General features: G+C 38.4%; 1 protein-coding gene across 16 annotated transcripts in view; it reads right to left on the bottom strand.

Annotated features, from left to right (window-relative positions):
* LPP (LIM domain containing preferred translocation partner in lipoma) overlaps nt 1–23382 on the bottom strand; it is a 735767-nt gene that overhangs the window by 162555 nt on the left and 549830 nt on the right. The window lies entirely within an intron of this gene.

Genomic DNA, 23382 nt, shown 5'->3' with positions numbered 1-23382 from the left:
TTCGCCTCGTGGGTTCAAGCAATTCTTCTGCCTCAGCCTCCCAAGTAGCTGGGATTACAGGTGCCTGCCACCATGCCCAGCTAATTGTTGTATTTTTAGTAGAGACAGGGTTTCACCATGACCCGCCTCGGCCTCCCAAAGTGCTGGGATTACAAGCGTGAGCCAATGTGCCCGGATAGGATATTCTTTTTTGACAGATATTAGTTAATCTAATTGGCATAGTCGGCATTAACATGGCAATGTACAGTGCACAGTGATTCATGGAAGAGGAAATTTGGGGATGTAAATGTAAGTGCATCCTTAAGACTATCAAAACACAATCCTTCATTTCTCCTCCCATCTAGATCTTAGAATAATTTTATCCATTTCATTTCTGAATTGTGTCTGACCTGGTTCTCATTGCATCAGATAAACATTTCCACTGGGGAACCATAATTGTTCTCTAACTCAGGAAGAACCTATTGCTTTAACAAACATGTCCTTTCCCATAGCATCTGTCACAAGTTTCCTTACTTAATTCCCTTTTGTGTGTTCCATGAAAGATTCTACTGGAACTTCTGAACTAACTATTCTCAGGAAACATAAGACTACGCAAGACTAGAATGGGAGGGGGGGTGAACAGCTTTTCCTCCTGGCCTCTTTTCTTTATCCATATACTCCTTACCACATCTGTTTTTCCCTCATCTTTATTTGCTCACTCCTCCCATTCATTTCTAACACCATTTCTCTGTAAATGAAAAGAAGGAAAGAAAAGGAGATAGGGAAGTAGGAAAAAGGAAACCATGAGGGAAGAAAGGAGGAGCCTAGATGCATTAAATAGAAGATTAGACAGGCCAGGCGTGGTGGCTCATGCCTGTAATCCTAGCACTTTGAGAGGCTGAGGTAGGTGGATGACAAGGTTAGGAGTTTGAGATCAGCCTGGCCAGCATAGTGAAACACTATCTCTACTGAAAATACAAAAAGTTAGCCGGGCGAGGTGGCACACGCCTGTACTCCCAGCTACTCTGGAGGCTGAGGCAGGAGAATTGCTTGAACCCTGGAGGCGGAAGTTGCAGTGAGCCGAGATCGTGCCATTGCACTCCAACCTGGAAGATACAGCCAGACTCCATCTCAAATAAATAAATAAATAAATAAAAATTTAAAAAAAATAAAAGATTAGGCAAAAATGGCCAATACCAAGGAAAATTATAGCTCGGCTTCTAATAATTTACCAGCTTAAGTGCTCCATCAAAAAGATCAAGCTTCCTTGAGAATCAGCAAACGTGCCCCAGATACTCCAGGAGCTTAATGTGGTTGTTAAATCAGAATGATCTTTTCCACAGTGGAAATATCAGCACCCAAAAAAAAAAAAAAAAAAAGTGGGGTGAACTCTCAAACCTTCCTTTACCCCAAGATTAGAATCTATGTAAAGGGCAGGGCCTCTTAAAAAACAGACTTATTTAGGCTCCCGCCATGCACGGTCCCAGGACTAAGATTGTTATGTCTAGAAGACCACTGAAAATTTATCAGAAGAGCACTGCGATAGGCAGCATAATGGTCTCCCAAAACTGACCATGTCCTAATGCTTGAAACCTATGAATATGCTACTGTATATGACCAAAGGGACTTTGCAGATAGGATTAAGTTAAGGGTTTTGAGATAGGAAGAGTATGTGAGGTTATTCGGATGGGTCATATCTAATCACATGGGTCCTTACAAATTGGAGAACTTCTCCCAGCTGGGGCCAGACACAGAATAACTATGAAAAAAATGGTCAGAGGTGCTATGTTACAGGCTTTGAGGATGGAAAAAGGGGGCCACAAGTCAAGGAATGTGGTCAGTCTTTAGAAGTCATAAAAAGCAAGGAGGATTCTCCCGTAGGAAGAACCTTCAGAGAGAAATGCAGCTTTGCTAACATGTTGATTTTAGCCAGATGAGACCCACATTGAACATCTAAGCTACAGAACTGTAAGGTCATAGATTGTGTGTTTTAAGCCCTAAGTTTAGAGGTATCATAAACACTTATTGACACAACCCTCCTATCATATCAATCCAGTTTGAGAATGACAAAGGGAAGAAAGGGCTTAATGTATTCTTGCATCTTGCCCACACATTCCCTGTCCTTCTCCCTTTGATAAAGGTGATTTGAACAAAGGTTAAAGATGATAAATTCACTCATACTTCTTTAACAAATTCCCCGAATATTTTCCTATTAGTATTTCTCCACTTACAAGTGAGTACCAAGATATCTCCAACCTTGGGATAATTCACTCAATTCATAACTACCAAACACTGTAAATAAGTGGTACAAAAAGGAAACAGGGTTTCCAGAATTAATAGAGAAAAGTTTTAGCCTGAGCACTGGCACTTGGTGGCTGTGGCTTACACTCTCCTGTTTCAATCTGGGCATCATTTTCTTCATCCAAAAAAAAAAAAAGTCAGAATTAGGAGATGACTTCCAAGGTCCTTTCCACAGTAAACACATCAACCTCTTAAGTAAGCATCAGGATCTTGAAATATTTTCTCCTTAAAGGTGGGACAAGCCCAAACAATGCACATATGCACATACACACAATGATTTTCTAAAGTTCTGCTAATTTTTTTGAAAGTTGAAGGTAATCTTTACATGTGTATATATGTACTTTTAAAACACCATGACCAATTTTTAGTTGAATCTGGTGGATTATTCACATAATAGTAGTTTTCTTTTGGAGACAGGGTCTTGCTCTGTTGCCCAAGCTGCAGTGCAGTGGCATGATCACAGCTCACTGCAGCCACCCAAAATTCCTGAACTTAAGTGATCCTCCTCCCACCTCCACCTCAGATTAGCTGGAACCACAGCATATGCCATCACGCCCGTCCGGTTTTTTTTTTTTTGTTTAATTTTCTGTACAGACATGGTCTTACTGTGTTGCCCAGGCTGGTCTTGAACTCCCAGGGCTCAAGCAATCCTCCCACCTTGTCCTCCCAAAGTGCTGGGATTATAAGTGTGAGCCACTGTGCCTGGCCACATAGTGTTCTTACAGTATTGCTGATGTATGAAAATCTAAATACAGACAAAACACACCAAAAATATAGCTGGCTTGATTTGCATTTCTGCATACCTAGGCACTTCCTGTTTTGAACTGAAAGAGAACAAAAGAGAGCAATACCATGTTTCTTATCCCACAAGTACCTTAAATCTATTCCCATACAATTTCCACCTCCATTATTCCCTATTAAGTGGCTTTATAAGGTTATTCAAGTGGTATATAGCAGTAGAAATAGTTACTCCTTTACTTTTACATAAATCACTAATCTGATGTTACCCACTGTGTGACAATAGTGGACAATTTCCCATTTCATACAGGTAAACATTCAAAAGATCCTTTCTATGACATATCACACAGGATCTTTCATCATTGAACTCCAGATTCTCTATCCTTCCTTGTCCCACTACTTGTCCCTCAACTGAACGTGGCTTCAGTCACAGAGAAGTTCTGTCATGAAGTAACGTCTTCCTGTTCCTGATATACCATGCTTTCCTGCCTCTATACCTTTGTACATGCTGTTTCTTCTGTATGTAACATCTTTCTTCTCTTTCTCTACTTGGAAACATTTATTCCTTCATTGAGACATCAGGTATCACCTCTTAATCTCCCTATGGAGATTTTCCCTAGAGCCCCCACACATCCTCTCTCACAGTCAAAGGCACAGAGCTCCTTCATAACATTTATCACATGGAAAAAGGGATCATCATACATTTTTGATTCTCTAACCTATAATGGTCTAGGAACTTTATGGGGGCAGAGATCTCTAAATTTATTCATAGTACTTTTTTTTCAGAAAGCATTTATAGTAATTCTAATTCATCCCATGTAAGACAGAGATGGACATATCATAGGCTCTGCATAAATATTTACTTAAACCAAATAACCTTATAATCTACCGTGTCATTAGTAGACATACCAACTCACTAGAGAAGACAGATCATTTAAAATCTGGAAGATAAGTCGTCTGCTGGGTTTCACCATCTCTGTTATTTGTTCAGTTATCAAAGGAACAGAAATTGAAAACAGACACAAAAAAGCTACGCAACCCACAAATCTACTATTATGAAAATGTGTATTCCATATTGATGAGCTGTTTCTTAACTAAACCAAGTGAATAGGTATAGATCTGCATAATATAATAAACTTATTATTTCTTGGCCAACTGATTTGTTATAGAATCTCAGGCAAGTTAATCACTCTCTTCTGCTTGCCTTGTATTACTCCAGAACCATCAAATAACATCGTGCAGTCTACAAAGGCAGTTTTAAGGAATAAACAAGAAAATCACTTAACATTATAAGGCAGAAGACCCAGGTTCTTTTGCAGATATGTTATAAGTGACATTTTAAAAATCTTTAGAAAGTGATTGTCACTCTCTCATTCTGTTTTCATGTTTGTGATGTAAGATTGGACTAGACCAGTAATTCTCAACTTTTTTTGTGATCTCGTCACACGTGGGGGTAGGGCACACTCCATCAGCTAAATTTTCTCAGAGTCATAATATTTTCTCAGTGGATCTAGAGTTATGTCAGTAGATCAGAGTCCCATTGTAAATACACGGTAGGTGTGTGTGGGTGTGTAGTTTTGTATGTGATAAAGCTCCTCCAGGTGATTCTGAGTCTTTATGCTGAGAACCAAGAAACTCCTCAGGTTTCCTCCAGCCTTAACAATCTGTGAGCTTATAATTCTATGAATGAGTACTAGGAATGGCACAGAAAGCATAACAGTGTAAAATGCAGTCTGGTTGCAGAATATAGTAGCTAGTTGAGAAAAGCATCCTCATGAAAAACAGATATTTGCTGAGCAAACAGGAACAGAGACTTGGCTTATGAAGATCTAGGCTCTTGATATCTATATAACCTTGGACAAGGTACTGAACTGCCTAAGACTCAATTTTCTCATCTGAAAAATCTGGATATGAATGCCTATCTGTTGTGAGTATTAAGTGAGATCAGCTATGTAAAGTGTTCAGCATGCTGCTTGGCACATGGTCAATGCTCAATAAGTATTTGTCAACAATTATGGGGACCATTTGTGTTAGGCATACGTATATGAATAAGTGTCCCTGTCTTTCAAGGTTAGGGTTCTATTTCTGGTGTAGAATTTTACATAACTCTTCTCTAGACTGGATTGTCTAGAACTTTTATGAATGAAATAAATATCAAAGTTATTTTAATATATTTTATAATTATTCGGTGACTCAAGAAAAGTATTTAGTATTTCAACATCTTAACTGGAAATCATCTTAACTAAAACACAGAATACCTTACCTGTGGTCATCACCAGAAATTGGTCTCAAGGTTATGTTCAAATACACAACACCTAAATAGCCTATATCATAACGTTTCAATACCCTCAGTACTCCTGAACATTAACTGTGTGTCAGCCCCCATTTGAAAGTAATTTGCATGTATTATTAACTTATTTAATCCTCCAAAACCCGCTACCACAGATACTATTATAGTCATCCCTGCCTCCCAAATGAGCAAACTGTTGCAAAGAGAAGCAAAACATGCTCAAGGTTACTGTGGCAAAGTGGAAATTTAGACCCAAGCTGCTTTGGGCTTTTCTGGGATGGTGATAAGGGTAAGATCCTTAGACATGAAGTTAGAAAACCTGAATTTTAGACCTATCTGTGTGTCCTTGAATAACTGACTTCCTTGCTCGGCTGAAGGTTTCTCTGCCTAAACTAAGAGATTTGGATTAAATCTAAGGTCCCATTCTGTGACGTTCTAATTCAAACTATACAGCATTTTGAATGACAAGAATTTGTGTATGAGAAAGCTCCCTTTTTTTGATATTTACTTTTTTTAGCTGCTGTTTTCTTTTGTTTTTCCTGGCATGTGTTATGTTGGCAACACAAACTATTATGCCTACATCTATGTGCTTGTAAATGTTTATGTTGCTATTGCTGTTTATTTGCCTTGTTTAGGAGAAATAATAATTCATCAAACAAACAAAAAATGAAAAAGAAACACAATTAGGCAGACCAGATTTCACCCACAATAGAGACCTCACAATTATAGCTGCCACACTATTCACCATGATACTTCCACCCCGCTACCACTGTATCACTCACTATCCCTCTTCTCCTGCATAATTTTCTCAATAGGATATACTGCTATGTGACATGCTATGTATTTTACTTATGTGTCCTCATTTTCTCCTCACTGAAATGTAAGCCCCATGAAAGAAGCTTTTCATCTGCTGTTGCACCAATGCCTAGAACAGTGCGTACACACAGCAAGTACTCAGTAAGTGTTGATGAACAGAGGATCTCTGTGGACTGATGTCACCACCATTACTGAACTCCTTCTCTTTTTCTCACATCACTTAGTGATGTCATTACCTACCCAAGAGAGAAGCCCAGGAATAAGTCTCAACCCATCCCTCTTACCCTCCTTTGAAACCCTTCTCTAAATTGTCACAAGATAACTGTCTCGGTTCCAGCCCTTATTCCCCTTAGACTAGTACAAATGACACCCAGACTGATCTTCATCCCCCAAATCCTGTCCCATTGAACACCTCTCCCCACAACAGTACCTGGAGTGATCTTCAATCAATATCTTGTGGTTCCCCTGTTGAAACCCTTCACGGAGCTTCCACACTTTCAGGATATACTCTAGATTCTTTAGTAAGAAATAAGAGGCCCTCTGGATCTGGCCTCTGATCATTCATTTAGTGTCACTTCTCCTTCCAATATTCTTTGGCAGTCATATCACACTTTTTTTGGTGTTGGTCTCTATACCTTTGTCCCTACTGAACTGTTTGAAATGCCCTTGAATTCATGGCTTACCTGAAAAATTCCATTATTATTCAGTCTTAACATCATCTATTTCAGAAACCTGTCCCCACTTTTCCATTCATAGTAAGTCATTCTAACTTCTTTCCTCCCGTATCACCAAACTCCAGCAATATATCATGTTGTAATTGAGCTATTTGTAAGCACTTCTGTCTACATTTTGTGGACTAATGTTTAATGGAAATGTTTGGAACAACTGTTTGGCATATCATAGGCCTTCAATAATTATTGAATGAATGAAGAAACAAAGAACAACATACATTTCCTATCTAGAGATCCTTATCCTTCTTATTTAGAGCATGTTTATAAATAAAATCAGATTCCAAGCCCTTAGCAACAACACAGAACTTAGAATTCTCCTGGTCTTACCTACACATACTGTGTGGCCTGTCTAGAATACCTCTTGACTTCGAAAGTGACTGTAATGCTGAGGCCATTCCTTCCATAGATGTCTTCTTCTTAGGTGATCTCCAGATTAAGTCCACCTTGAGTCTAATGCGTCAGTGAGAATACTGTTATTACGACAGATACATTTTGAATGGGAACGGGCTGCACGCACTTGGACCATATTTCCTTGATCTGCCAGAGGAGAACCAGAAGCAAACGTATCCCCATACCACCTGTGACCAGAGAGGTGGAACACAGCAGGTTCCAGCATAATCAGATACAAGGGTACACTGGTCCGGATTGCTCTAGAGGCACAACAAAACTTTTCTTTAGAATCAAGGTGACACAGCAGCTTCCTGAAGACACCACACATCCAAAATTAGGAGTGGGAACGAAGTCGAAGAATCAGTTAATCAGTGTCTGGCTTCCTGAACCATCCTAATGAAATAAAATGGCAAAATTCACAGATACATTGACGCTGCCGCTGACGGCCTAAAATAGCATCAACTTCCGACTGAGTGAGCCAATTGCTAGCTATTGCACTGAACTCTTTTGCCTGATGACATGTCAACAGGGTGACTTTGTTTTCAAAATCAGTCCCCTTTTCCTTGCTCTCTCTTATTTCCACCTGGGCAATGAGACTGGGCCTGGTTTTTCTACAGATCACTGGACTAGAAGATGCCATAGGGATGGATCATTAAAAGTTAAAACTATTTACATGTGTGAAAGAAAGCAGTACTAGATTGAGGCAAATTGTGGGCAGAAGGGAGTTTCTGGACATAAATATTGCTACAATCATAATAACCAGGTTTCAAGTCCAAGAAGGAATGGAAGAATAAAGATGCATATTCCAAGTGTTATTAACAACAAAAAAAAAACATTACAGTCAGAACTCGTCTTATGTTATCTGGACTAAGCAGCCCAGCTGGGCACTATGACCCATGTAGGAGGGCAAAGACACTGTCCCAGCAGACATCTGGTACAGTGCAAACAAAGAGATGGTGTACCTGTGTTTCTAATTGCTCTCTGATCAGTGGTGAGACCCTTCAATCAGAGAAAATCAAATCATACTAAAAACATCCCCCAGGGAAAGTAGAGGGAAAAATAGAATAGGATTTACCAGAAAGGCCATGGAATGAGCACAGATCCTGCGACTCTAATCTTTTTCCAGGCCTTGGCTAGCTCACCTTCTGAAATCTATAGTCTCAGGCATGGTATATGCAGGGGTTAAGAGCCAGGTTCTGTGTTCAAATTGCAACTCTAATGACTAGATTCTGGGAAAATTATTTAACTTCTCTTGGCTTCAGCTTTCTCATTGTAAAAGAACAGTATCTACTGCCTAGAGTTATAGTCCAGATATAAGTATTGCACGTAGAACTCATGTTAAATAGTAAGTGCTCAATATGTACTATTTTAAGCAGAACCATTAGTGAGAATGGTTTAGGATCAAATCAGACTAGAGAACCTCTATTGCAAGCAAAAATGTTGGTGGAGTGGCGCAAAGAAATTTATAAAATCATCTAGCTCTATCTCCTCTTCTCATTTTTCTTTTTGGGGAAGAGAGGAAGAGTAAGATAAGAAAGATGTGCTCTCTCATCTTAGTAATATTACAGTAAAATAGAAAATATATAAATACACATGAAGAAAATAAAGATCATAAGAGTTATGAATCAAAGACAATAGTAACAAAAATTAGAAATAAATTTTGACTTAGGAATTAGATTTTTGCTAGGGTATGCTATAGTGCCTCTTTATTTGTATAAAGTCTTTTTTTTTTTTTTTTTGAAGCTACATTCACAAGATAAGTTGATCATGCATCTAAATTCTAGAATCCAATAGAACAAAGTGTTTTTCTTTAATCATTCACATCAATAAACACAAGTAAGTTATTTTCAGGGAAGCAGCAATTCAGTCCTGTCCAGGTTTCTGTTTGTTCGCTGTCTCCCTGCTCTTGACCATCTGACAAAATGACACTTGGACCAGACATTCAACAGAGGGGTCCAGTCTCTGATGGGCCTCTGTTCAATAGAGATCACAGGTACATTTCTGAATGGTTTGAGAAACAATTACTGAGGGGCCCCAAACTCTCTTGATTAGAATGCTTTCACCAAGGCAGAACTAGACAATTTTAGCAGACTATAGACAAAGCAAAAATAACTAGGTTTCCGACTACCTGCAATTCTCAGCCTTGCAGAAATATATTCTTTATCTGTTGAAAAACACTCTATGTTGATTATGCTGACACTGACAGTAAAGCTGTGTGGTGGTTGGTTTCCTTTACATTTTCTTCTTCACATCTCAGACGAGAAAGTGGGTTATGATTCATCCTGTTCAATTTGAGTCAAAATTCATTTTGTCTCTTTTCAATTAGTTCGTCTGCATTCCACATTAAAAAGCAAGAGTAGTTTGCTCAGCAAACAAGAACATTGTGGTATATCTTGGTGTGTTGCTTTCTCACACACAATGACTAAAAAACACTTTTTGTATTCTCTAGTGATATTCCAATTACAACAGAACATCATAAGAAAACACAAAGTGTTAATTCAAATAGAGATAAACACTGACGTTAACAATTCAGAGGCATGATTATTACACACTAATCATAAATGGCACAAATCAAGCCAGATGCTGCATTAGGTAGAGATACTAACATCTCTTAAATTTTTGGTCTTCTGCTATGGTTTAGAAAACTTTTTCATACTGACTTATTTAATTTGGTTCCCACAATATGCACATAAAATAGATAGGGAAAATGATCTTTTTAATAAGTGAAATAACTGAAATTCAGGAAGACTCTTGAGAAACTCAGAGTTAATCTAAACAAGAAAACTGAAACAATTTGGTTTAAACTTCTAACTTGTCCATGGATATGTTAGTTTTTCTGGCAAAATAACAGTCATCTTAAAACTGCTAAAAGAAGAGTTCTCAAGAATGTATAACAAAATACTCTAAGCAGAGCACAAATGTCACATGTCACTAATGTCACACAGAAAAGATGATACTTTACACTTGGATTTCCTGACTCCAAATCTAGTGCTCACTTTACTAAGCCACCTGACAAATGACGAATTATTCATTTTCATCACTGCTGTATCATCTACATTAAAGACTATTGCTCCGTTGATGGTTACCCATATTAATATCACCATTAGTAAACACCATTACTGAGCCGGTATGCCAATTACCATGACTGAACACCATTACTGAAAAATCCTGAAACAGAGTGACGCTACTAGTGTACCCAACACCAGTGCGTGGTATTCTTCATCATATTCAACATCCTATTCCACTTTTATGACCTGGCATTGAAAGCTATTTTCAATGCAGTGACCCTCTCATAAACCTCAGGAAATGGGTAACAGTAACAAGCAGAGCATAAAGTGATCTAGGAAATAGAATTCTTGGATTTGTTTACAATTCTTCTCCAGAGCTCTGAGGCAAGCAGCACTGAAATTTCATGCGGGGCAGCTGCTTTTCTTACTCACCTACATTTTAACAGTGTAGAGAGGACACTAGTGTTTGAGGCAAAGGAATTAAGAGGCCTAAAGGATCACGATAGTTCATGTGTTCTGATCTCCTGATATGAGAGATGAGACTTGTGGAAAAGAGACTGGCCTAAGATGTCACAGTGAGTCAGTGGGACAGTATCAGGCCGGCAAAGCCTCTCAGTGCTGGATGCCTGGAACAATATCTAACACAATACGATCTTTCACAAGAACATGATGACTCCGCATGACAAAAAAAAAAAAAAAAAAAAAGAAAGAAAAAAGTATGCTTTATACACTTAATGGGTAAGCTTGAGGACACCATTTCACCATGGTATCCTATCAATTTTTCTTCTGGTTGAATGATATCTACATTTCTCAATATTTCAAACATTAGCTGGTGCATGAATTCACTTTGTTTTGTTTTGTTTTGTTTTGTTTTTTTGAGACAGACTGTTGCTCTGTCACTCAGGCTGGAGTGCAGTGGTGCAATCACGGCTCACTGCACCATTGACCTGTGCTTAAGTGATCCTCCTACCTCAACTTGTGAGTAGCTGGAACCACAGATGTGCACCACTATACCTAGCAATATTTTTTCATTTTTTTTATAGAGATGGGGGTCTCACTATGTTGTCTGGGTTGGTCTCGAACTTTTGGACTCAAGCAATTCTCCAGCGTTGGCCTCCCAAAGTGTTGGGACTACAGATGTGATCTGTAATTCCAGCCGTACTTTTTAAATTTAAATATAGTGTTCAGTTTAATATCTTTTACAGGAAAGAAGCAACTTAGTACTTCAACTCACATAATCAAACTATAGACGTTATTGCTATGAAGGAAGACAAAGTCAGATAAAGTTAATTGGTTTACATACAAATATGAGGCAAATAATATGATGGATAGTTTATATATATGGTAAAAAATTATGAAGATGCTCTCTAATGACTGAAGAATGGGAAGCTCTCAAGCAAGATGATTTCTAAATGCCTCTCTAACTTTGCCATGACCCTAAGGCTGACTAGGAAAGAAAGGGTGAGTCAGTGGAGGTTAAAAACTCATTTCCATTACTCCTGCCTACTGTATCTTCTTAGGCCCTTTCAGAAAGTCACTACTGTACACTGTTTCTATTTGCTTTTGCTGAATTTTCACAAATGATGCTAACTGCCAGATAGGAGTCGAGCCAAGTTCAAGGCTCATACAAGTTCAAAGTTTGATGGTCAAACCTTAGAACCAAGTGAGGACTGAGATCAGAGCTGTACAGTACTATAGAAAATCTGGAAGAATTAAATACAACATGACTAACATCAGAGTCATTAACTTGGACCTGCCTCTATGATTTCCTTTTTTTTTTTTTTTTTAATTGCCTTGGATATTTTTTGCTTTTCTTTTTAAGTATTTTACCGTTTTTGGTGGGAACTCTAACCACAGACGGTGCATTGCTACTCATCTTCACACACCAGGAAGATGTATGCCTGTACCTCTTCACATGAACTATTTCAGCATTTTTTATGGCATAAGTCAGTTAGTACAGTGGCAAAATCCTCTGAACCTGCATGGGAAAGAATACATTTGTCACTGTCAGTTGTGAAATTTGTTCTCTATCAAAGCCCTTGGCCCTAGAGGATTTGACAAATGCTTTCTCTCCTTGGCCATTATATTATTTCCATTATCTCCCATAGTATACACTATACTAATTGATGTGTAGTAGGCAATCAATAAATATTTGTAGATGAACAAATCCGGTCAATTAAAAATACAACAGGGCCAGGTGCGGTGGCTCACACCTGTAATCCCAGCACTTTGGGAGGCCAACGCTGGCAGATCACGAGGTTAGGAGTTCAAGACCAGCCTGACCAATATGGTAAAATCCCATCTCTACTAAAAATACAAAATTCAGCTGGGCATGGTGGCACATGCCTGTAGTCCCAACTACTTGAGAGGCTGAGGCAGGAGCATTGCTTGAACCCAGGAGGTGGAGGTTGCAGAGAGCCAAGATCACACCACTGCATTCCAGCCTGGGTGACAGAGCAAGACTATATCTGAAAAAACAAACAAACAAAACCAAACAGAAACAAACAAACAAACAAAAAAAAAACAACAGATGCCTACCAAGTACAACTCCACAGATGTTCAAACAATGGCTTTGCTGACAGTCAATTAATTATGCCTTCTGACAATCCTAATGTCACTTCAAAGTCTGTAAGGAGATGCTTATCTGTATGTTTTAGAGAAAGTTGTGGGGAAAGTGCAGGTTGGGGGAATGATGGTGGTTTGAAAGGGGAAAGGAGTTGAGTTCACAGTTAAGCATGCTTGTGTGTTAATACCAGAAGATGCATAATTAGCACTTGTAGGTTCAGGTACTTGTACCAGTACCAAACTGAGACTTTCTTTGCACCATATGCATTGTGTGCCCCACTAGTGCTTTCTCTCCCAGAATTTCAAGTTTGCTTCCACAGTTAATAAGCAAAGGACATTCAATCATGAAGTAGAAAACTCTCTTATATTTTTCTCTTCTTTCTTCTGATAAAGAGATAGTGATCCCAATGCAGCTGAATGACTGGATGTCTGCTGTTTGTATCAAGATGGTATGAAACACCAATACTGGGTGGTGGTTCACAGTCTTTAAGAGGCCTACTTTAAATGGACAATCTTTCAGGACAGGTTGCTATGGACAACTCAAGTAAACATAAGAAAAGTATGTTTCTTTCAACGTGATGCCTTGTAGATCCAATCCAATTAGATTAGAACAGAAGAAAATTGTGGTGGTATGAAATGGTACTGGGAACCAGGATGAAACCTACAGTTGGGGAAAATGTGATCTAGTACTTAAAAAATAAAATCTTAACCAGGTACTCTCTTCATGGACCAGTTGAACCTTTAAATTTCACAGAAGATACATGCAAAAGAGATCAAGCCCAAATGAACTAATTCAATTTAAATTTAAGTTCAATAAATGTAGCAGCCATGTCTTACTCTAGTTTATATATTCTCTAGTGCCCTTAAGTGATTTAAAAAAAGGAATGAGAAAATCTGAGTTATATTCTGTGGCTCTGTCACTAACATATTTGTGACCCTAAAAATCTCACTCATTTTCATCATCTCTAAAAATGAAGAGGTTTTCCTAGATAGTGTCTTCAGATTCCCTCCAGCTCTAACATTTTATGATTTTATAAGGTGCTAAATAAATACATTTTAAATTAATGAAGTATTTCCTCCCTGTAGCTTACTATATACCATGTCCTGTCACAGAAATGTAAATGTCTGCTTACAGTTTTCATTTATTAGTTCATACATTCATTAACACCTATTAAACATCTCTGATGTGCCAGGCATTATTCTAGGAATGCTAGAAACACAACAGTGAAATAAACGTAAATTGTTGCTCTCATGCAGACTTACCTCTAGTGCAGAAAATAGACGGAAAATATTACAAGTAAATTGGATAAAGACACTGAGATAAAAGATATTGGGAATCTCTTTTGTTCTTTTATATAAGAAAACTTTGGTTCTTTTGTATTTGAAAAATACATACACATAATTCCTAAAAAGTTATTTTATTTTATTCTTTTTAAGGGCAATGTGTTCTTACGTTTGAATCAGGTGGATCTAAGGTCTGAGATTACAAAAGTAGCAGGCCTGACCTACATCTGCACCTTTGTAAATAGCCCTGCCATTCCTCTTCATGCCATCAGAGACTGTCTATTACTCAGACAGAAAATTTTGACCATAGAATTCAAAACACACCTAGTTGCATGGCTTTGGATGAGTCATTTGGGATTCAGTTTTCTAGAAAAATGAAGGATTTTCCTAGATAGTTTCTAAGATCACATTCTTCTTTACTCTAAGTCTGGGATTCCAAGTCAATGCTTAAAAACACACTAGCCAGGCCGGGCGCAGTGGCTCATACCTGCAATCCTAGCACTTTTGGGAGGCCAAGGCAGGAGGATCACCTGAGGTCGGGAATTTGAGATCAGCCTGACCAACATGGAGAAACCCCGTTTCTACTGAAAATACAAAAATAATTAGCCTGGCGTGGTGGTGCATGCCTGTAATCCCAGCTACCTGAGAGGCTGAGGCAGGAAAATTGCTTGAACCTGGGAGGCAGAGTTTGCGGTGCACCGAGATCGCGCCATTGCACTCCAGCCTGGGCAATAAGAGCAAAACTCCAACTCAAAAACCAACCAACAAACATAAAACACTAGTTAAATTAATAAAAAATTAACGTATGCTAAGATGGAACACATAAAATGCTCAGGATTATTATTTATTTAGTGCTGTAAACATATACTACTCTGAACAAACATTACCAGAAGTCACTACCACAAAAGAAAATATATCTAATGTGCCTCATTAACTAGAAAACATTCTATTCCCACAACTCAAAGATACCCTAAACAAAAAGTTAGAGAGAAACAAAACCAAGAAACCCATTTCCCGCCCCCGCCTCCAATCAATACAACCTTCTCTCTAAGCCACTTATTGTCTAATTTTTCTTTGTAGTTTTGGGGTTTTTCATTAATTAGGTCACTTATCTGTGAAAACGAGACCCACTAAAGGCAGCTGCCCACCTGGAGTCATTTCCCAGTTTGTAATTGATAGGAGCACTTTGGAAACCATTTTCTTGTCACATAATAATACAAACAATGAAATACAAATTACTTTACACCTCTCAGCTGAGATCCTCTAAGCACTTTACAAAGTAATCACATCGTTCCTTATATAGATTAAAAAGCTAAAACATGAAGTATGTTAACTCATCTATCTTATGGTCCATGACCAGTTCAGCAACATGGTGTTAACAGCACAATGGGGTGAAAAGCGAAAAGAATTTAAAGTCAATAGCCTGCGCCCCAGTGCAATTCTGCTACTCACCTGTTTTATGACTTGTGAGGGTAGTGGAGAGCCCTGGGGAGTGGGGAGTCCCCTAATCACTGAAATCTTTCATTTCTTCATATCCCAAATGGAAACAAACACACTGTCTATTTTGTAGGACTGCTGTCTTGCTCAAGTGATACAAGAAGTAGAAAAGTGCTTTAAACAGCATTATATAAGTGTTAGTTGAAATCATGTAATAATAATGATAATCTAGGGGTAGACCTAGAAGCTGGATGCAAGACGTTAACTTCCAAACAAGTTTAGATGCCTAAGTCACAAAATGTCAGAATTGGACAGCACTTGTGAAATCTAATCTAATCATCCATCAGCTACTTGAGTACCTATTACCATTTTCATCAACAAGGGATTATCAGATTCTGACCTAGAATTTTAGGAAGACTTTCTTCTGTCTCTTAAGAAAGTGATTTCATCATGCTGAATGGGAACTGGCTAGACTCCCCTCACTTGCCTTTGTTGCTAATTTTTGAATCACAGATATTAAGTCAAATTCCTTTTCCACATGATAGTCTTTCAACAGCAATCAGAGCTCTAGGTTTTCCTTTCTCTATACCTTCAACTGCACCTCAAATCATGTTTTCTAATTTCCTAAGCATCTTAGTCAAGTCCTCTGGACAAGCTCACTTAACAACTGGTCCCACTAGTGCAGAAAGAAAATGGACCATCTCCCCATTGTTTTGTTTGTTCTGTTTCTATTCAGGAACATTCACTGGCCCTCCATTTTCATCTTAATTGAGAAGACACCAAGGCACCAAATACAATGAGCTGGCATTACCAATAAAGTGATTGATCACAGCACTTTATTCATGTTCACGCCTTTCTTCTCTCAAGGCTTAGCATGTGCTAGGTCCCTGCCGCCTCATGCCTTCTACTTTTGTCTAGCTGTCCTTTGAAAAATGAAAGCCTAGTTCCACTGGAACAAACTTCTGGCTTTCTGAAAAAATTCTCAACAACTCCTACTAATGATACTCAGAGATGAACAAAAAGTTTCCTTAGATAAATGCTAAGTTCTGAGAAGAGAATTTACCTAAGGCTGCTCTGAAGGATTCTTCAAATAGCTCACTCAATAATTTTAAGGCTCACATACTTCTGTTTTTTTTTTTTTTTTTAAAGAAGGAATAAGACGATATCATATAAACATGTCAAGATAATTACAGTTCTAGGCTTAAAAATATACTGTCAGATATTTCCAGTCCACCCTTAGATGCATTACAACATCCATTTCCAGAGATACTGTCTTCCAATAGTGTTATCTTCAGCCTTAAGGGCTGCTCAGCCAGAATATTATTATTTGGAGAAAATTATGGCATAGTCACAGACATACATGTATGAAAAGCTTCATATACAAAGATGTTTTCTCTTACAAAATGAATGAAAGCACAAAACTTAGAGGCTCCGAGTGTATTACTTAAGGCTGTGGGTGTATCACCCAACACGGAAAAGTCTTGGACAATTTCAAACAGATGTCTCAAGGTTATCTGGAGACAAACTCAACTTTACTTTTCTTTAGCTGCCTGAAACTATGTGAAAAAACAAACTTTAAAGCTGGCAACTAGCCCTGTAGATACCCCAATTTTCTGAGAATAATACCTTTCTCTCCTATTCATTTTAATACTCAACTAAAAAATTTTCCATTTTCTATTATAAACTCTGAATTTACTCTAAATTATAATAATTTATAGTTATTTCATCACCCCGTGTTCCTTTTTTTTTTTTTTTTTTTTTTTTTGAGACGGAGTCTCGCTCTGTTGCCAGGCTGGAGTGCACTGGCACAATCTCGGCTCACTGTAACCTCTGCCTCCTGGGTTCAAGCAATTCTCCTGCCTCAGCTTCCTGAGTAACTGGGACTACAGGTGCGTGCCACCATGCCCAGGTAATTTTTGCATTTTTAGTAGAGACGGGGTTTCACCATGTTGCCCAGGATGGTCTTGATTCTTGACCTTGTGATCCGCCCACCTCAGTCTCTCAAAGTGCTGGGATTACAGGCATAAGCCACTGTGCCTGGCCACCCCTTGTTCTTTTTAAGCATCTATCACTAGAACTGAGAGCCTCCTTTAATATCAACGTATTTTTCTAGTTGTCCAGGAAAAAAATGTGCTCTAAAACGCAAGCACTTGAACTAAGGCTTCCTGTAGATAAGCTGGGCTAAACACCCACTGTCAGGTTTATTGAATTGGGTAAGAATTTTCTCCTACCTCCAACTTTCTACTATGTTTCCTCCCTTTCCTCTACCAGGTAGTGTTTAGAGGCCCACTCAACGACACCATTGTTAATGGAAAGACACATGTCCATGGTAAGGAAATCTGTTATACACAAAACTTAAGTCCAAGTAGATGGCAAATGCCCACAGTATAGAGACTGTATCTTTCCTTTAGAGATATAGACTCATCCAACTTTTATCATGGTTCAACACCTGTGGCATTTACCTAATACTGTAATGCAACAGTCACAAGTTTTAATGAACATGGACAACAGAAGGCATGGAAACACTAAAACTATCACCTTTTCAGAAGAAATCATTAAAAAGAAAAAGAAAAAAACCAGCTGAGACAGTTAAGGGTTTCTGCTTATTATATTTTACAAAAACCTGACTCGAGAAAACAAGAAAGTGGCTATTAGTGATGTGCCTTCTCCCAAGGTCAAGAGAAGAACTACAGACTGTAAAACGGCTGATAGGGAGGTATTAGGTAGACTGTCTTCCTAATGTATGTACCTCAGCCATGTCACAGCAGTTAATTCCAGACGTTAAAGATAGTTGAAACATATTAGTGACATTGAAGTCCAGATTACAAACATATGATCTTGGGCAGAAGCAGTCCCTCTATCTCTCACTTGAAGATCATAACTTCATAAGGAAAAGTTATGAAATGGGAGAGAAACAGCCAATTACTGACAATCAGCAGGAAAAGCATATATATACCTTTCTGTAATGGTAATGTATCATAATAGACATGAGATCAGAAGAGTGAGGCCACATTCCAAAATTATTAGCTATGTGACCTTGAACAACTCATTGAGCCTCTCTGAATCTCTATTTCCCCATCTAAAAAATGAAATGAAGACATCATTGCCAGATCTGCTAGTCACGTTGTGGCTGCGACTTGCTTTTTTAAACATATGGAGCTCTAGGTAAATATCAGCTTTCATCATCACTGCCACAATTGTCTTCATCTCACCAGCAATAGGAGGTGTGTATGTCTGGTAAAAAATAAGAAAAACAAAATAAAAAATAATGGGAAATTTCAAAGACCTACTGTAGTCATTAAAACAGGGAAGTTGAGAAGGTGCAGAAATATCAATCTCTCTATCCATCCAACGAGGAATTCTTAAGGTAATTCATTTGTGACAGGCTTCAGTACATTTTTAGAGGAGGGGAGTCCTTGTAGTTGTTGCAGTTATAGCAGCTCTAGCTGTTTTAACCTGAGGCGATTCTGCCTCCCCCCACAACATTTATCTCTATCTCTGTTTGTCTACATCTATCAATTATCCCTCTCTCTCTCTATTTCTGTCACTCTATCACTATTTCAAAATAAATTTTGGACATAATCACACCTCACCCTATACTTCAACAAATAGCTCATAAAAATAAGATTTTCCTACATAAGCACAATGCCATTAATATCATCAGGAAATTAACACTGATGTATTATCTAACATATCATTCATATTCAAATTTCTCTAAGTTTGCCACCAATCCTTTGTAGCTTTTTTTTTTCATCCAGAATTCAGTCAAGACACATGCCTTGCATTTGAATGGCATGTCTCTTCAATTTCCTTTAATCTAGAATAGTGTTTTGTAACACTGACAGTGTTGCAGAATTCAGGACAGGTGTCTTGAAGCATGTCCCATCATCTGCATTTTTTACTTCCTAACGGTTGGATAGAGCTGAAATATTTTAGCAAGACTACTGCCTAGATGATGCTGTGGACTTCCTACATTCAGTTGGCACATGCCAGTCTGTCCCATTATTGAGCATGTTAAATTTCATTCCTTGGTTTAAGACGGCTTCCAGGAGACCTCTCCATTATAAAAGTTCCTTTTCTCCTTTATACTTAAGTCATCTGTGAGGTGATCTTCCGGTACCTCTCCCAATACTTTGAAGCATACGATAATTATAATTCAACATAAACAAAACTGTTAAGAGTGATGAGGGGCTCCGTAAAGAAACAATGACTATAATAACACATTCATGAATCATTCCACTTATGAAAAAAAAAAAAAAAAAGAGTGTCTTGGAAGCAAAGCAACAGGACCACAAAGGAACCTACTCTGTTGACATCGTTTATTTACATTTTGTTCACTCTCACTCCCAAGTGCAGCTTGCAGTCTAGCAGGAGATCTACAACATGAAAGCACTTAATTACCTTCAGTAAATCAGCTACGGTTTCAATAAAAATTCCAGCACTAAATAGGCAAAGTAGTAAAGAAAGAGTAGGTGATGGGGTTTTGGCAGGGCTGAAAGGATAGTCCTGCAAAAAAGAGAAGTTATTTAAGGGAAGTGCTTGGCAATGCTATTTTCAGTCCAGAATAGGCCAAAGGTAAAACTCTGACAGAAAGCAAGAGAGGATTTTATCTATGGCTCTCAGGTCAGGCCCTGCTGATGCAAACACACTGCTATGTATTCCTTCTGCTCATCTTCAGGCAGACTTACGGACCCTCACGTAGCAGCTCAGTCACACCCAACACAGTGCTGATATCTGCACTGAAATCCTTGACATCTGTGACTCTCTTGTCCTTTCTAGGAACCCACGAGCCCATGAGGGCAGAGCCTCTGCATTTCGGTGGTCCCTAACACCCAGCACAGTAGCAGGCACAGAGAAGGTGCTTGAGAAATGTTTAAAGCACAGAACAATAAAGGACAGTTCTTTTCACGAGTCCTTTGCCTCTTGATTTCATCTTGCAGGTAAGAGGTGCACCCTGGCTCTGGAGCCCGTTTTTAACCACTATCCATAGAGCAGTTCCCATGGTCTGTGATCTCAATGTGCAAGGGCTCATTATAGACAATACGGTTCTTAGCCTTTAGCCAGGCATTGAAAGCCTTCCCTAGATTGGTCCTAACCTACTACTTGAAACTTATTTCCCGGCCGGGCGCAGTGGCTCAAGCCTGTAATCCCAGCACTTTGGGAGGCCGAGACGGGTGGATCACGAGGTCAGGAGATCGAGACCATCCTGGCTAACACGGTGAAACCCCGTCTCTACTAAAAAATACAAAAAACTAGCCGGGTGAGGTGGCGGGCACCTGTAGTCCCAGCTACTCGGGAGGCTGAGGCAGGAGAATGGCGTGAACCCGGGAGGTGGAGCTTGCAGTGAGCTGAGATCCGGCCACTGCACTCCAGCCTGGGCGACAGAGCGAGACTCCGTCTCAAAAAAAAAAAAAGAAACTTATTTCCCAATATTTGCTACTTCTCTCCATGGTTTTATTCCCTGTTATGTCAAAATTCCCCTCATGAGAAATGACTTCACTTCTCTACTATCTTCCTACTTCCAAATCTCAATTAGCACAATTTTAGAGACTTACTCAAAGGCTAACTATTCCATAAACACTTTTCCATTCCTCTCTCTTGATTTTCTCTTTCCTTTTCCTGAATTCTCAAAGAGCACTTGGTGAACCTTGATTAAGTCACTTGTCACTTTGTCTTGTGCTTATAATATAACATCATAACCCTGCACACATATCCTATTAGACTACAAGAATCTCAAAGGTAAGATCCCCATCTACCCCCCTCCCCCACCACCTAGCAGAGCAGCCTGAATATTATCATAGGCATTTTTTTTTTTCTACATAACGTAAATTTTCTTTAAATAATCCTGGCCTCAACTTATATTTTGTTAATTCTGTGTACTTAGAAGAGAATGCTCATCTCTTATTTCCCATCTGTCCAAAGCTAATCTCCACCACAAACACTCTTCTAAATATGTAGCCTGGGTAGCTTTCCCTGTCTTTTACAGTGTGGTGTTTAAATGTACAGATCTGGATTCTAATTCAGTTCTGCAATGTATTAGCTGTTGACATTAGGCAAATTAATATTTCTGTGCCTTAATTTCAAAATCTGAAAATGATAATAGTATCTACTTCACAGGGTTATGTTTTCCTATAAGAGTGAAATGAGTTAATTCCTATAACATAAATAAAATATAGTGCTGCCATATCATAAGCACTTAATAAAGGATAGTCATTTTTCCAAATTCTCAAATGCTTATTAATCCCCATTTGGCAATGATTATTTACCAATTGGTGACATACGTTCTATTGTTGCTAGGAACTTAAATTTAAATTGAGCATAATGGATTTTTAATGAGCATATCTTATTGTCTTAAATAAACTATAAGCCCCAAGAGCATGGGAGAATCTTGAGTATTGAGTGTATTCTACATGCCAAGAACTTGGCTAAGTGCTTTGTATAAATATTTCATTCATTTCTCAAAACAACAGTATAAGCTAGTTATTATTCCCATATGAAGGTTTACAGGGAATAATATTTGTTCAAGTTTTCTAAGCTACTAAGTAGTAGAGCTTGGACAGTTCTTGAAGGGAAAGGTAATAATTTATATCTGTTTCCCAGAGTGTTCAATATATATTCACTCATGCAATTACCATCTATGTTCAGTTTTTTTGTGTGTCTATAAACTTTGTTGCTATGATATTTGAAGCATATATACTTAGTAAGTCAGCTTTTCCTTTTTAATAGGGTGTAAATATAGAGACCTTATTTTTCACTTTTAAAAAGTGTATCTTAGACCCCATTATAAACCCTCCTCACATGGCAATGACAAGAGCATTAATAAACTTTTAGTGTACTTTGATGTAACTAGAAACCTTCGTGGATTTTCTATGTTTTGTTTTACTGTTCTCCATGCATTGTTGTTAATCTCCATCAATTTATATTTAGCTTTATTGTTATACTTTAGATTAAGAATGTTTGTACAGTGAACTTATTACTGCTGAAAGAAATGCTAGAGAACATTTGCCCTAACCGTTGAGATACTCAGGTGGGAAATGGGGCTCAGGCAGACGGGTGACATGCCAGCATTGCTTGGCCAGTGAGGGACAGAGAAGAGACCACAACCAGGTGTTTCATTCCCACTCTTTGTGCTCTTTTAGCTAAGCTAAACTGTCACCCAAGTACAAATAAAAGCCAGGGTTTTCATATCCTAATACCTCCTACTTCATCTACCGTGTGTTTTTGGATGGGTGTGGTCAGTTTACCTGTCATTACATATTCCCATATAGGAGCAAAAAAGACATGAAAATAGGAAATATTTGAAGAAGCAAAAATCCTGTGCAATGTCCCCGTCTTTGTGCCTTTACTAATACTGTTCCCCAAATGTCCTTTTTCTATTTGTCCTTAAAGCAGCGCCACTCAAAAAGTGGTCCATGGATGGGTGTCTAAGAAATGCTTATCACTCTGGATGAGATAAATACAGGAACAAAGAATGAATATTTAGAAACTAGTACAACAATTTAAAAGAGTAATCCATTAACAGTTAACTCTAATAATGATACAATTCCATCTTCCATTTTATTTTGCATCTTTTATTTCCCTAGTAATTAATTTTAACTGACTCTACAAAAATACTGGTCTCTAACAGATTGGGAGGAAAATGGTTTCCTACTACAGAAAATGTGAAAGGCACTGGTTTAAAGGGCTCAGATTCAAGTGCTACCAATTCTTTACCAGTATTTCTGCTCCTAATAAATAGAACTTTTAAAACTTACGGCCGAGTTCGGTGGCTCACGCCTGTAATCTCAGCACTTTGGGAAGCTGAGGTAGGTGGATCACCTGAGGTCAGGAGTTCAAGACCAGG

Source organism: Papio anubis, chromosome 2 (genome assembly GCF_008728515.1).
Source record: "Papio anubis isolate 15944 chromosome 2, Panubis1.0, whole genome shotgun sequence".
Taxonomy (NCBI): domain Eukaryota; kingdom Metazoa; phylum Chordata; class Mammalia; order Primates; family Cercopithecidae; genus Papio; species Papio anubis.
This window is presented reverse-complemented; position numbering and strand designations above follow the sequence as displayed.